A 15,323-nucleotide genomic window follows, 5' to 3' on the forward strand; every position below is an offset into this window, starting at 1 on the left:
TTTGGAAGGAAATTGAAAAGAGATGGCCTAGGGGACATCTAAGTCCCATCATGGACAACCCTCTCTATCATTGTGGGGACAGAAACCTCTAGGCTCTAGAGTCTAGACGAACTTAGAGAACCGCACGGGGTCCTGGGGAAATCAGAAAAGCGCCTTATACAGGCTAGGACTTTTCTGGTTTCTTTTCAAAAAGTTTTTCTCCTTAACTCTGTTCAAGGCTAAGACCCTCCCCTCGGTGTCGCAATTCTGCCCCTTCCTACACACCAAAGCCCGCGCCGCGTCAGGAAGGCGGGGATTCCGGTGGCGGCAGCGGGGATCCGGCTCCCGCGCTCCCAGTCCCGCAGCCTGCGCGGTGGGTGTGCCCTCGGCGAGTGTGCCCCGGCTCCAGGCCCAGCCCGCCGGCTACAGGGCGACCGGAGGGTGTGCGCGCCAGGGTGCGGCGGCGCGCGGTGCGTGCCAGGACGCGGACGGTGCAGAGGAGGGAGGATCGTGCCACAGAAGACCGTGCAGCCGCAGCTGCGTGCACCCCGAAGCCGGGTGGGCGCCCGCGCTGCTGCCGCACGGTGGTGGCTTCCTACCAGAACCCAGCGGCTAGCTAAGGTAAGCGGTCTGGCGCCCTCTGGCCCCAGGCACCCGCCCCGCACGTCCCAGGCTGCGCCGGTCGCCCTCTGCGACCCCAGCTAGCGCCGCGTCCCCGCAGAGGCTGCGGCAGCCTAAGCCGGGCGCAGGAGGGTCGGCGACAGCGCAGGAGGGTAGCCGCTCTTGCTTTTCTGCTTTAGGGACTGAGGGGACAGTGGAAGGGGGACCGCGTCGTCCTTGAGACTCAGGTGGTGCAGACCCTCGCAGCTGTCCTCAGAGGGACGCTGCGGTTCTGGATGCAGCTTGCGGGACTTGGGGGCGCCTCCCCGTTGGGTTCCGGGACTACCTGCAAATCCCCGAGTCTCTTTTCTCTTGCAAAACACCGCGCCAGGTTCCCAGCCCTCACCTCTCTGCTGCTGGCTGAAGTTTCTAGAGCTATGATGGGATGCGACCTTGGCCAGAGGAAGGAGGGCCGCCCTGGATCCGTGTGCTAGGTGCCGGCTGAAGATACTTTGCCAAGCCCGCACGCCCCTTGATTAGCCCCTTCCCCTTCCCATCGCCTTTAAGGTCAAATCTTTGACCCTAGTACTTTGTCGCTGCAGACTGGCCAGTTACAGACAAGAGCTGGAAAGTCCGTGTGTTCTACATCTGGCAGGAACGTACACTCGCCCTGCACACTCGCCTGGGCTGCAAAAATCCAGTCTACTGCTTCCCAAGTACCCTGGGAAGCAGACTTGTAGGATGAGGATGGGCATTTTCCAGGAGATAGAGGCGGAATAGCCTCTATTTCAAGGATGACCTCTGGTGCTTGTGCAAAGTCCTACACATCCAAGAGGGCCATGGCAGGATCCCCTGCAGCCAGGAGTGCAATCCCGAAGGACCTACCTGAGTAAACCAAATAGGGTTCCTTAGCCTCTCAGGACAAGGCACAGAAAAACATGTGGCTAGCTACCCGCGGAAGCAGAAGGAGAGTTCACTCTAACATTGCCTTTCAAGCCCAGCCTCCTACCTGAAGGCGCCATAATGTGTCCCAGAAACAATGAGTTGTGGGAATGATGCAAGGTCCCGATCAAAAGCACCAAAGTTCAGAACCAGGCGCCAGGCAAGGTTTCCAGATACCAAAGTAAACAGAACTATACACTGGTATCAAGGAACTTGCAGTCCAGTGACCAAGACGAAGGTGAGCCACATCACTCGGGTGTAGAATTCTTTGATTCTAAACTTGGGTGCCCTGAGAACTGGCGATGGGTTGAGTGTCAGTCTAAAGACTGTAGGCTGACTGGTTAGAGGGTGGAAAGACTTTGAGACAGAAACTGCCTGTAAGAGGGCCCTGCCTAGCAGCAGAGAGAGTCCTGTGCAGGAGCGGAAAGCCTTTGTTTGCTGGGTGAGGACCAAGGACCCAGTGCACATGCTCCATAGCCCTGCGTTCTACTGCCTGGCCTAATCAGTGTCTGCCTTGCTCAGCCATGACATTGGACTGTTAGGAGCCCCTGGTTAGGTAAAGTTTACGGGGAAAAACAGTTTGACAGGAGCTTTCTCCCTACACCTCAGTTAAAACCCATGGGATCGAGAGCAACGCTTCTTTCCTGTCCTGTTTCCTGCTGTCGCGTTCAACTCACAGCTGGCCAAAGCCTTTGCTCAGCATTCAGAAAAATACATGCTGGAAGTGGAGGCTCATCCAGTCCTGTGCAATCAGACCCGTGTGCAGGTGGAGGGAGAGGGGGAGAGGGGGGGTGCCCTCATGGTATTACCTGACCTGGCCCCTGCCCACCTCTCTAGCCTCATTTTTGCCTTCTAGCCCTCCCACGGCCTTCTGAAGCTGCCGTGTTCCACTCCAAATTACAACTGAGGCGGCTCCCAGACCACACATTGCCTTTGCCCCCCAGCGGCCTGTCTAAAATACTCTCCATTTACTCACCCAGCAACAGCACGTGCTGCCAGCAACTTCAATGTTAAGCTTAAGCGTCTCCATAGAAGCTTAACGTAGAGTTAGACGCTGCCTTTCCTTGGCTTCCAATGGGACATGTTCCTGTAGCCCTGAGCATCGGTGGCACTGAGTACCCCATAAGCAGGACTCTGCTGTCGTATTTGAGTCACAGGAGCCTGGTACAGAGCAAGGACTCATTGGAAGTGCTCAGCAGATTATCTTTGCATGGACATCATCTGGTACTTCTTAGCTTTTTAATGGGGAGGGGTGACATGCGTATATCTTTGAGACTACGGTGGAAATTATGGATGCTCTTCTCCCATGCATGCATATAACTTTATAATGCCGTGCATACAGTTCTCACATGGTTCCCACACCACCACCATTTCCCACACTTTGGGCTGTAATTTTCCAGAAAACAGAGGTGCGGTAACTGCCGACCTCCCACAGCAAGGTAGGAGCAAAGACTCCAAGCTACTGAGCTAAGGGCTCAGTCTCCTTCTGGTACCGGTGCTCAGCCTCTCCGAGCCACGCAGCAGCCTCATTTCATGCCTGGCATTTTGTGAAGGCCACTATTCACGACTACAAGATGGATATCTTGGCTTGTCTCAGTTTAGCATCGGCCTAAGGTAGAACAGGGAGAAAAATCCTATTAGGAGCAGAGTTGACAATTAAGAAGACAGATGAGCCATTTCCTTGTCCTGTTTACCTCCCTGGCCTACAGCATCTGTTATTGCATCTGATCAGTCGGAGGAGGAGCAGACATACTTCAGGTATCTTCTGAGCCCTGAATTGAGTCTGATGCACCAGACTGAGGCTCAGCTATTGGCCTTGTCAAATGCCTCTTCCCTCAGAGCCGACTAGAAAGGTGACGGAGTACTTGCTTGCCGCCCCTGGAGTCTGACCTGCCACCCCATGCATTTTGTAGCAAGACACCTGCTTCAGGCTTTCCCATTCCTGCGTGCATCTTAATTCAGTCAACAAAGCTGCAGCATGCTTCTGTCATGTACCAGACATGTACTGGACTAGTTCCAATCGCTTAAGAGTTTGTGCCAGGGCACATGGTTCAGATCTGTAGCCTAAGGAGGTAGGGGATGGACAGTTAGGACCTCTGGATCCAAAATTATGCTAATTTATAAAACCCAGATCTCAGGACTGGCTAGCCTAGTAGTTCACTCTCGGCCCTGCATGGGAATGGAAGGATAAAACCTAGAAAAACTGACCTTGTGCGTGTTCCAGTTGTCTCGAGGGAGCCTGGACTCTCCTTGTGGTGAATGGATTTGGTGACGGTTGTTTCCCCCCTGTATTTGGGAGACCATGCTGATTGACACAGTTATCGCAGATCCACTCCGTTCTGGGTGTGAAACAGGAACCACAAGATACAGGAATAGTGCAAATGTCTGTCCAACCGGGCATGCTCAGTCCTCACAGCCATGCTTGGATTGCACACTCAAACTCTCTAGTGCACAGATGTGGAAACAACAGGCAGAAAGGTCGACAGCTGTGCTAAGGACCTTGGAACTGACACTGGGATCGGGCAGAGCTGTCAGGCCCTGGAGCTCAGGGAGAAAACCCCTTTGTGCCCTTCTTTCGGTAGAGTGCATGGGAGGAGGCTTGAAGGCCAAGGGATCTGGAATGGGAGCCTAGACTTGCTGTGTGATTTACAGCTAAAGCCTGACTTCTCTGTGCCTCAGAATGCAAATCTCCCAGATGAAGGTTAGACTCATAAGCTTCTGCTGGGAATGGCTCCCGGTGTCTACAGATGAAAAGGAAGAGAGGTCCACTTCTAAAAATACACCTGTCACATTTCCCAGTAGAGTCGATGTGGCCCAGGATGTCAAGTAGGTAATCATGTGATACCCAGACAGCTGGAGCTCATTGATCCTGAAGATTCGTATTCCCGCTTCAAGGAAGAAGTGCCCACTAGATCTTCCCCCTGAGCACCCAACCCACGGGTTTGCCTACTCCTAGCCCACAAAGAGCTTTCTGGGGCGTAGGCAACATAGAGGAGAACAACAATTCCAAGTCCCAGGCCCCCTCCTCAATTTTTTCCTAGAATAGATAAAACTTGTTAGCTACCAATAACATAAGGGAGCGTGTGTGAGTGTATTTTGAGTGTTCATATATGTATGTGTGTGAACATGTGAGTGTACATGTTTGTATGTGTGTGTGCGCGCGCGCGAATGTGTCTTTATGTCTGCTGAGTTTCCTTTGGTATGTATTTCTGGGCTGGGGCTCTGACGTTAAGTGACAAGGGGTCAGAGAGATGTGGCCTGGGAGACTTTGTTCCTTAAAGATGAAGAATGGCCCTTGGTGCCGCTTCCCTTCCACAGTGGTACGGCAGCAACAGTGAAAGCCCCCGCTGCTCTCACAGGACACTGGCAGGGGCTCTCGGGTTTCCAAATGCTTCCCTCATTGTCTGTTCCTTGCCTCAAGTCCCTTCCACCCTGGAGAAGGTAGCCCCCTAATCTTGGGGGAAAGTTAGACACAGTTACAGTAGGATGTCGGCTGGTTAGATAGCTGGCCAGGTCTACATTTATGAGTTATGATGGTGAGTATATGTGGAGGGAGAGCATTTGAGCATTTCAAAGGCGGAACATTTTATCATTGCTAATGAAATTTTATCATCATTGTTTGAGTTTTAGTTGGCTTTATTTAGTTTTAATTAATTAATTTTTAGTTTTAATTAATTTTATTGTTTGCGTTTTAATTGATTTATTTAGCGAGCGTGTGTGTATGTGTGTGTGTGTGTGTGTGTGTATGTGTGTGTATTCAATACCATATCATGCTCTCTCCTCCATCATGTTGTTCCTAGGTCCTAAACTTCGGTCATCAAGCTTGATGGCAGGTGCCTTTACCTTGCTAGAGTCTGAATTTTTAACATGTTGTTTTCATATTTCTTTCATATGATCTTTTAATAAGTAAATATTAAAAGTCATGACCCACCTGTGGGGGTGTGGAGGGGACAAGAGGGAATGGCTTTACTAGTTACCCAACATTTGGTTTTCAGTTATCAGTGTTGGCAATAAACCCCCGTCTGTGTAGAGTAATCATGTCACTATAAAATAATAGATTGCTTCGTATTGCATTTTAGTTGGTATAGATACCTTGAAATATTATTTATGTCGACTGTGTTTGAGATGCCAGTAGTCACTATGCCAGCTTCTAAAACATGTAATTTAATGTGTTAATAAAGTAAAACATATATTGCTGCATCATACAGTTGGTTTTTCAAATTGTACTAATTATATTTTACTTATGTTGGTTTTCTTTGTAGTCAAGTTATGTATTTTCTTTTATGCGTTTGAAAGCATCCTGAGAAAGGGTCCATAGGGAGGAGCCATCAGGAGCCCTGACAGGAAGTCAGTACACTTCAATCTCAGCTTCCCACCCTGACTTTCAGACTCGACTATCTCTCTCTAGTTAGTGGGAGGCATTCCTGAGTGGTAGTAAATTTCACTTAATAGTTGGCAACTTCTCAAAGGCTTGGTTTGTGGCTTGGGTAGAAGGCTTTGATGCACATCCAGGGGTTAACTTAGAAAGCACACGTGGGAAACTTGTTAGGTCCTTCCTGGCAGCCCACAAACCCACCAGGCCCTGCTGGGATGGCTCTGCCGATCTCAGGCAAACCAGCCCATTGAAACAACCAGCTGGTGGGTGACCATCTGCCTCAGCCTTAATGGTTTTGTGCAGAGAAACTAACAACTCGCTTGATCAGAAGTACTCTCCAGCCTCAGGAAGAAATGCAAAGGAAGAAGCCTCTTGGAAGTGATTTGGAACAGAGGGAAAGACCGTGGGGAGGGGGGGGAGCATGGAGAGGTAGGAGACGGACCAGATGTTGATTGTGAGGGGCCAGGAACGGGGAGAATCACTACAGCAGCATTAGAAAAATTAGAATATCCAGTTTCAGCCTCCTGAGTGCTGGGCTAGAGGCATGCTTCACCCTATCCACTTTCTACGCGATTCTTTGGAATGTTTAATATGTTTCAGATACATTGTAGCAAGACCTCAAAGTCATTAGTCTTTACTAACTAACAAGACAGAACTGTTCACATGATGTTGGTGAGCCAAATGAGGGCTCATGAAATTAAATTTTTGCTTTAACAACATTGAAGTTCAGCTGAGAATTGTCTAATTTTGGAACCCTGTGCTTTTAAAACAAGTTCTTCGGGCAATCAGAGGAAAATACACTTGAAGAACTCTGCCGCCATCTTGTCTCAGTAGGAAAGTGCTTACTATCCATTCTCTCTGCCTACAGCCAATCTTTTTAGTCTTTTCTCTGTTTTTAGATGCCTTCCCTTTCCTTCTTCACCCTTAACCAAAGCAATGGCACAGAGACTGTGGGAACAAGGACAAGGTAAAAATTACCAGAGCCCTGGAGTTGGGCAGAACTGGGTTTTAATTCCGCCTTTGTCACCTGACTCTGACCATCTGAGAGATGGAAATACTAATACTTCCTTCCTCCCCACATCCATGTTTTCTCTCCAGTGCTGGCAGGCCTTTCCTTTACGTGCCTCCACTCTGATATGGGATGCCCCTCCGTATGCTGTGAATGTTTTATTATGATTGATTAATAAAGAAGTTGCTTTGGCCAATAGTAGGGCAAAATATAGCTAGGCGGGAAATCCAAACAGATACAGGAAGAAAGAAGGTGGGGTCAGGGAGACACCAGCAGGTGCCAGAGGAGTAAGATGCCAGAGCATGACCGGTAAGTCACAGGGCACGTGGAGAGGCACAGATCATTAGAAATGGGTTAATTTATATGTAGAGCTAGCTGGTAAGAAGCCTGAGCCATAGGCTAAACACTTATAATTAATATTAAGTCTTCAAATGATTATAAGAGGCTGCAGGGACTGGTGGGCAGGAGAGAACTTGTCCAGCATGACCAGAAGGGACAGAGAAAAAGTTTCCGTCTAGGGCACTCTCATTATAGCCTGGCAATTTGCCTCCTCCCTAGTCACTCAGGCTGTGTTACAAGGACTTCTGGGTGCCCCTCAGACCTTGTCTATGCAGCAGGCCTCATACCTCACATCAGTTCCTATAGCCTCTGGGAAGAACCTGGTTGGTATTACCATGGTTACTGTCTCCGCACCCCATCCCAATGCTCAGCCTCACCTTGAGCATCTCACTAAAACATCTTCTCTGTAGATACACGTGAATGGCTGGTGACCTTCCTTCCTTTTTATAGAACTCTTGCTCATTCTTGGAACACGTCTGCATCCTCCTTCCCTGAGTCAGACACCTGTTCGGGGCTCTATCACCCGGGGCTCATTTCCCCCCTGTTTTTGTGCCCTGTTTCTTCCTCCCTCAGCACAGCCTTGCCTCTTTTGTCCAGTGGTGCTGCCATCCACAACCTGGGCTCACGGCACTCCAACAAATGTGTATTGTTGAAGGTGGAAGGAACCGCTCTGAGGATGCTGAGGACCAGCAAGGGCAGGTATAGGCACGGGTTGCACAGGGATTGCGTGGCTAACCTAGATGAGAGCACCAAGCCTCTTGTCCCAACTCCTTGCCCTACCTGCCAGGGTGACCACGTGTCTTCCATACTGCAGAGTGGAATGATATTTTGGACCAGGGACATTCAAGGAACATATTTTTCTGCAGAGACATGCGTGTGTCCCTTTTACCCTGGCCCAAGGCTAGCCCTCTCTGGCCTAACCTTCTCCCTCATCTTTACCCCTGCCCCTCAGCATTTCCAGTCACTGAATGGAGTCCTGTGTTAACTGGGCTCATGGATAATGCCCAGTGGTGCCAAAAGACTCCTGCCTGGGAGCTCTGCCAACGACCAGAGCTGAGGCCTGACATTCCCCGCATTGGGGCCATTCTATTGGACTACTGTGTCTTCTTCAGAGAACTATTGTTCCTGTGCAGTCTGCTGGCCCACCACAGCGTGGTTCAAAAGGGGTCGAAGGCCAGAGCACTTCCTGTTAGGGAGGGTCCTACCGTAAAACAAGATAACAGATTTTTACAAGATACCCAAGATGCTTGGCCCATATGTAGCCTTTAAAATTGGCTCTTCCCTCACCTTTTTCAAATCATTAAGATTGTTATTAAGTTCCTTATTCTATTAGGTTATGTGTTTGTTTGTTTGTTTGTTTGTTTGTTTGTTTGAGATAGGGTCTCACTATGTAGCCCTGGCTGATAGGCAACTTGCTGTAAAGACCACACTGGCCTCAAACTCACAGAGATAGGTTTGTCTCTGCCTGCCAAATGCTGGCCTTAAAGGCATGCACCATCATGCCAAGCTCTTCTAGGTTTTTGTTTGTTTTTCAAGACAGGGTTTCTTTGTGTAAGAGTCATGGCTGTCCCGGAACTTGCTCTGTAGACCAGGCTGGCCTCGAACTCACAGAGATCCGCCTGTATCTGCCTCTTTTCTAATTTTCTTAAATCCTGATTATAAAATCACCTTAAACTCCATTTTCTTGTTGGTCAGGTTGGTTTGAAATCACACCTCGCTGTTTTCTTTGAGGATTTGCTGAGCGGGACCCACTGTGGAGGCCTGGCCTACCCACGACTCTCAGTATGGTCTCATGCAGCCATATGGACGTTTGTGTCTCCCTGGTTCATTCTGAGATCCTCCCCGCCAGTGCGTTGGCGTTAGGATCCAGGTTTCTGGAAGGCAGATGGAATAGAAGGGTAGAGCCCTTGTGAAGGGGACGGCTTCTTATCAAAGGAATCCCAGAGAGTGTTCTGATTTCTTGAATTTCTTATTAAATTTCTTATTTGTGAGGATACAGCAAGAAGTTGACAGCCTGTGCACTGGAAACAGGCCTCACCAGAGCTAGCCCAAACTGGTACCCTGGTTGCAGTCTTCCAACATCATAACTGTGGGAAGGAAGTGTCAAGCATATGAGCCTGGTAACCACAGTGATGCCCTTAGAGTTATCCTATAGGTGTTCCTTCCGGTGGGTCAATAAGGAATAGGAAAAGTGGGAGGAGAGGCTAGGATGATAGGTCCTCCTCCTCTTCTTCCTCCTCCTCTTCCTTCTCCTCTTCCTCTTCTTCCTCTTTCTCCTCCTCTCCTCTCCTTCCTCTTCCTCCTCCTCCTAGCTGTCCAGATGAAGTCCGGATGAGGCAGGGTAACCACCTTTCTCTCAGGTTATCCACCAAGGCTCTGGAATCTCTGGCACACTGCTCTGCTGCTTCTTCCTGGCTTGCCCAGTGACTGGGGTGAGGAGACCAGCCTCCCTTCACGTTGATACAAGGATGGGAATCCATGGGAACGAGTGGTTAGTGACGTGTAGACTGGGGAGAACACAGGCAGGGCGGCTTTCTCTGTGGTCTGTGGTTCCCTGAGACCAAGATGGCTGTCTCCTGCCTAGGTCAGCGACTGGCTCCAGGGGAGGAATAGCCTGGCCCTCCACTAGAATGTTAAAGGGAAGGCAAGAGTGTTGCTTCCAGAGTTGCTCTAAGCCCCCAGAGACTCGTTTCTTAGGATTTCTGAGAGTCCCCAACTTGTCCTGATTCAGGAAAGCCCACTATGTGGACACTGTCTGGACAGACCACTGTCTGAGCATCAGAAACGTGCCCAGTTCAGGCACATGGTCTGCCCTGAGCCTCTGTGGTTGGCTTCTCATCGGCCTCTGGGAGGCTTTTGCCTACCAAGTCATAATTGCAGCTGGCTTCTCAAAAGAGGGCTTGAATGAAATGGAAGCTCTCTTTCCCTAGAGCTGGACACCAGGAGCAAAGAGTTCATGGGGGAGAATGCTGGTTCCTGGGCCCAGAAGCTGAGAGCTTCCTGCCATGCCGGGGTTGAGACAGTGGCTGGGAACTTTTGCCTACAGCACAGTACAGCGGCTTTGATCTCAGCCAAAGAGCTGGCTCTCTTTTAAAAATTTATATGTATGATTATTTTTGCCTGAATATATATAAGTGTACCATGTGTGTGCCTAGTGCCCAAGGAGGATAAAAGAGATGGGAGATACCCTTGAAGAGGAGAAACAGGCTGTTGTGAGTCACCGTGGGGTACTGGGAACCAAACCTGGGTCTTCTCTTAACAACTGAGCCCCGAATCTCACATTTCTCTGTGGCTTGTGGCCTCGTTTTTCCTTTCCTCCTCCTTTTGCTCATGGTGTTTTCCTTCCTGCCCCTCTCCTCCTTGCTTCCTAACAGCCAGTAATGTTGCCTGATCATGGGCACGGGGCTAGGTACTGCACTAGGCGAGGCATTCGTGACCCGTCAGAACAGATGGGCACCTGGGGACGGAGTTTCCCGGTTTTTCATGGGGACCGAGAGACTGCACAGATGCTGTGGGGGCACAGGCAGAGGGAGGAGATCAATGTTGTCTCATGTGTGGCGTGAAGTGGGTGTGCCCACAGGTAAAGCTGTCCACAGGGCTCCATAGGAACCATAGACTAAGAAAGGAGGAGAATTCCAGTGGAGGGGATTCTCCCAAGAAGAGCATTTACAAGGCATGCAAAGCCATAGGTACACAGAAGGCTGAAGATGGCCACAGTGTGCCAGACTCACCCAAACTCATGATTGGTAGCAAAATCCTTTTTTTCTTTTTCTCAATGCATGACCTAACAGAAAGACTTCAGCGTGGAGAGAAAGCAGTAGTCAGAGTGTGGGGGATGCTGGAGACCCAGAGAAACGCAAGCGGAAGCAGAGGAGCAGTTTCTAAGGGGCCCTGGGCAGGCAGTGTTACCTGAGGTTGGGACTGGGGTTAAGGAGCCGGGCTACTGAAGCAGATCCCTGAAGGACACCATAGCAGAGCAGAGATGACACTGGCAGAGGCAGAGGCTGCCCAGGTCCGGGTGAGGCAGGGACCGTGTTTATGGCAGAGAAGTTGGAGGTCGAACTGGAACTGTGGCCCCAGACGCATTCCCTATCTTGGGGCAGATGCTGCCTCACACGGTGGCGTCTGTTTGTTTTGCCTGCTCAGTATTTTTAAAACTATTTTTTATTAATTCTCTTAGAATCTCATGCAATGTATTCTGATCTCTATAGTATTTTAAAAGAAGAATTCTGTCAACATTAAAAAACCAGATTTTACATAAGTCCACACTCGTGTCTTCTGAGGAGAGAAAAATCTAGTGTGGAAATGGCAGCCTTGAATTAATCTCCAGATTGCCGTTGCATCCCGAAGCTGAGCAGTTCAGGTACTCACTGTGGGTCCACAGCCACTTAGCCTGCCTGAGATCTTCACCACAGTATCCCTCGGGCATCAATGTCCCGAGCCCAGAAAGTACCAAATAATTCATTACAGGGGAGGAGAAAGGAAACTCCAAAGGCCGGGCATTGTGATCCCTTTATCAGATCGGGCAGTGAGTGCTACCACTCTTTGGAGAAAGTTTAATTGTCAATAAAGAAGTAAGCATTTGTGGTGGATGGGCGCCTTGTGGCCTGGGTGGGTAGGAAATGAAAGGGCGGGTACCACACCAGGAAGGACGCAAATGGTGAGGCCCGAGGCTGAACTCTTGATCATATCAGTTCACAGCAAATATTTCAAATAATGGAGAAAATTCCAAACTGTAAAGAGCTGGTGGGTGGGGGTGGGGGAATGTTTGGAGCGTGCTGTTCTAGACTTAGTACTGTCTGGGTGTAAAACTATCTTTACTGAGATATGGGATGGATGGATGGATGGATGGATGGATGGATGGATGGATGGATGGATGGACGGGTGGGTGGATGGGTGGATGGATGGATGAAAAGATAGCTGTTGATCTCTAGATGGATATTTTATAAATCGAAACAGGGCTTTACTGTCCCACTGCGCATATCCTCTGATGCTTTATCTTGAGCAAAAGGCAGGTCACTCCCTATGTCCAGGCGTGTATAGAGAGTCTTCATAGGAAACACACCTGACTGTAAAAAGCAGACTTTGAACTGTGCCCCTCCACAGCCTCAGCTTTCCTCCTCTGTAAAATGGGGATAGCAGTTCCTTCCTTCAAAGTGCCACGGTGAATTTTTAAATGAGATCTGACTGCCCTCATTGCAGTTCTGGGGGTTCAGTGATCCCGGCCCACTGCAAGGACAGACAAGCGCCAGCCCTGCCTACGTCTTCCATTCTTAGGATTCCGCATTCTCCACTCCTCACCCTGCTGGGGGAGGGCTTGGAGGGAGAGCCGGTCTGGGATGAATTATCGCTTTTCACTGTATAAAATCTTGGTTTTGGTGCCGGATAGTCTTAAAAATCTCAAGTAGTTCATTAACAGCGGAATTCAGGTCTTGTCTGGGGTGTCTTCCCTGGAATGCCCTTTTTTTTTTTTTAACTCAGCTAAAGGAAGAGTCTCAAAGCTAGGTATGTGTTCTCTGATGAAAAGGCTGTGGCCTGCCTTTGCTGTCCTTTGGGATCAGGGGTGGGGGGGTGCCTTCCTGCTTTTGGGGAAAGCCAGCCAATTAACAGAACAGAGAATGCACGCCCTGTCTGAGCACCTTGTCCTGCACCCCAGCTTCCTTCTTCCACGCCACCTCATTGCCACGGCTATATTCCAAAAGGATCTTTCTTTACTTCTAAAATGTATTTTTATTATGTTTAATTAGTGTTTGTGCGTGGATAGGTGGGTATATGTAAGTATACCCACCCTCCACCACCACCACCACCCCCACACCCCCACCCCACCCCTGCCTGCCACCACTGCCTGGAGCTGGAGTCCCTGGTGCTTGTGAACCGCCTGAGTGGGAACCACGTGCAGTCCCTTTTCCTTTATGTGACCCTCCTTTCACAAAGCACGGCTACTCCCGTTACCTCATTAATACCACCTGCCAAGACTCTAGATTTAAGTCAGCACTGTGAGGCCAAAAAGAGAAGAAGCAAAAGCCCAGACAAGTTTGGACACGCCTTCAACTCAAACAAACAAACAAACAAACCCAACAGCAACAGACACCAACAGGCAAGTCTGAGTTAGGGTCTCTACTTTGGGCCCCTAAGTCACGCTGACTTGCTGTATTACTGCCTTCCTAATTGCTACCAGACGTCTCCTGCAGGGGAAGGGGTGGGGGTGGGGGTCAGCCCTAGCTCTAGGCATTCGGGGGTTAGAGATATTTTTTAACTGTATGTGTATGTGATGTATGTGTGTAGGGAAATATACCATGGCACATGTGCAGAGATCAAAGGGCAGTTTGAGGGAATAGTTTTTCTCCTTCCACCCTGTGGGTTCTAAAAACCAAACCCAGGTGTTTAGGCCGGTGGCAAGTACCTTTACCCACTGAGTGGCTTCCCTGACCCCAGGGAATACTCTTTGGAAGGCAGGAATTGCTTGGCATCTGTGTTCTGGGAGAGACCTATGGAAACAAGCGGAGGGGCTGGCTCTCAGACTCCTGGAGGAAACCGAGCTCATGGGGGGGTGGGGGATGGGAAGGTGGGGGAATGGGGCATAAAGGAAGTTGTCTGTGAATGGCCTGGTACTGAGCCAGGACACCAAAGGGGATTTGGGATCAGAAGCGGAGCCAGGGTCAGTCCTTGTGGTCAACTGGAGTCCGGGAACCTGGTAGACGTTTGAATTCACTTCGGATGCATGATGCCCTTCTTGCCCCTCTCAGTGGTGGATCTTCCCACACCCAAAGAGGATCCCTTCCTCATCCAGGCCACGTCTTTCTGGCCCTTCCTTGCCATGTCCTATCAATAGCAATATAGTTTGGGTCTCATCTGAAGCATTTACTAGAACACAGAATAACAACATATAGAAATCATTGTAAATGTATCTTATTTAGACTAATATATCCAAGATGTCTTATATGTACTCAATATTAAGAGAAAAAGAGAGAGATTTGCATTAATGTTTCATAGCAAGCTTTTGAAGCCCACCTGCAGAGCGTTTTATTCAGGCTAGCCTCTTCCTAGTGCTGTAGGCACAGGAAGTTGGTGGGGAGTCGTGGGCCTTCACTATCAAATAAAGAAAGCCCACAAGTGTTGGAAAACTTCAGGGCTCCTTTTTAATGAGCAATAGAGAGGGTAGCCAGTCAACAGACCTCAGCTGTCACACGCCACAGCTACATGTTTGTCCTTGCCACTATGCCTGTTAACACGGATGGCAGGATATTAAAAATACCCTGCTTCCCAATCCCCTCCTTGGCTGCTATGTGTATCCTCTTTTGTGCCCTACAGTACCCCGACCCTTCTAGGTTAAGCTTTATCGCCCCACTTCCCTAATGCAAAAGAAGATCTTTGTGAAATCCCTGGCCTTTGGCTTCATCTGTTATGTGACCCCCCTCATGTTCATCCCAATGACCTCTCACCCCATTCTCCTCACTGCCTGATACAAACCTCAGCTGCTTTCCCCAAGTTCCCAGATTCTATCAAACCCTTCACGCTCTGCCATTAGCTCCCTTGAGAAGAGAAAGTGTGTATCTGTGGCTTAGACACCCTCATCTTCACTTCAGGGCCTCGCCAGAGACAAGTCTTCCTTCCCTATCTCCAGAAACTCTTCCCATCCACCAGGCCTTTGTGTGAAAGCCACGGCCTCCATGGCCAGAGTGAGCCACTGGCTTCAAGTCTTCGCTTCTCCAGTTGCTGATGTCTGGAAATCACTAACCTCTGGCTGGGTCCACTTGGGCTGCTGTTATAAACTGCCGTACACTGGTTAGCTTAAAACAAAAGCAGGCGGATCCCTGTGAGTTCGAGGCCAGCCTGGTCTACAGAGTGAGTTCCAAGATAGCCAGGATAGGTTTTGAGAAACACTGTCTCAGGAAGAAAAAAAAAACAAAAAACAACAACTTCCAGCTGTAGAGGCTGGAAGTCCTAGATCAAAGGTTTGATTGGCTGCTTCCTGGCTCTCAGACATGCTCTGAACGTGTTGATGTGGTGTTAGGGGCAAGGCAGCTCTCTAGAAATTCTTGTAGGAGACCCAATCTCACTCCAGCCCCCAGAGCCCCA

At 49.6% G+C, this 15,323-nt stretch overlaps 1 protein-coding gene across 1 annotated transcript in view; it reads left to right on the forward strand.

Moving 5' to 3' along the window:
* Window positions 1-433: 433 nt before the first annotated feature.
* The window catches only part of Kank4 (KN motif and ankyrin repeat domains 4), a 73,765-nt gene continuing 58,875 nt past the window's right edge, over window positions 434-15,323 (forward strand). The window contains exon 1 of the mRNA XM_041652337.1: window positions 434-600. The gene's annotated coding sequence lies outside the window, so the exon portion shown is untranslated. The remainder of the gene's footprint in view (window positions 601-15,323) is intronic.

Source organism: Microtus oregoni, unplaced genomic scaffold (genome assembly GCF_018167655.1).
Source record: "Microtus oregoni isolate MIOR12 unplaced genomic scaffold, Mior012 000005F_ref0000423, whole genome shotgun sequence".
Taxonomy (NCBI): domain Eukaryota; kingdom Metazoa; phylum Chordata; class Mammalia; order Rodentia; family Cricetidae; genus Microtus; species Microtus oregoni.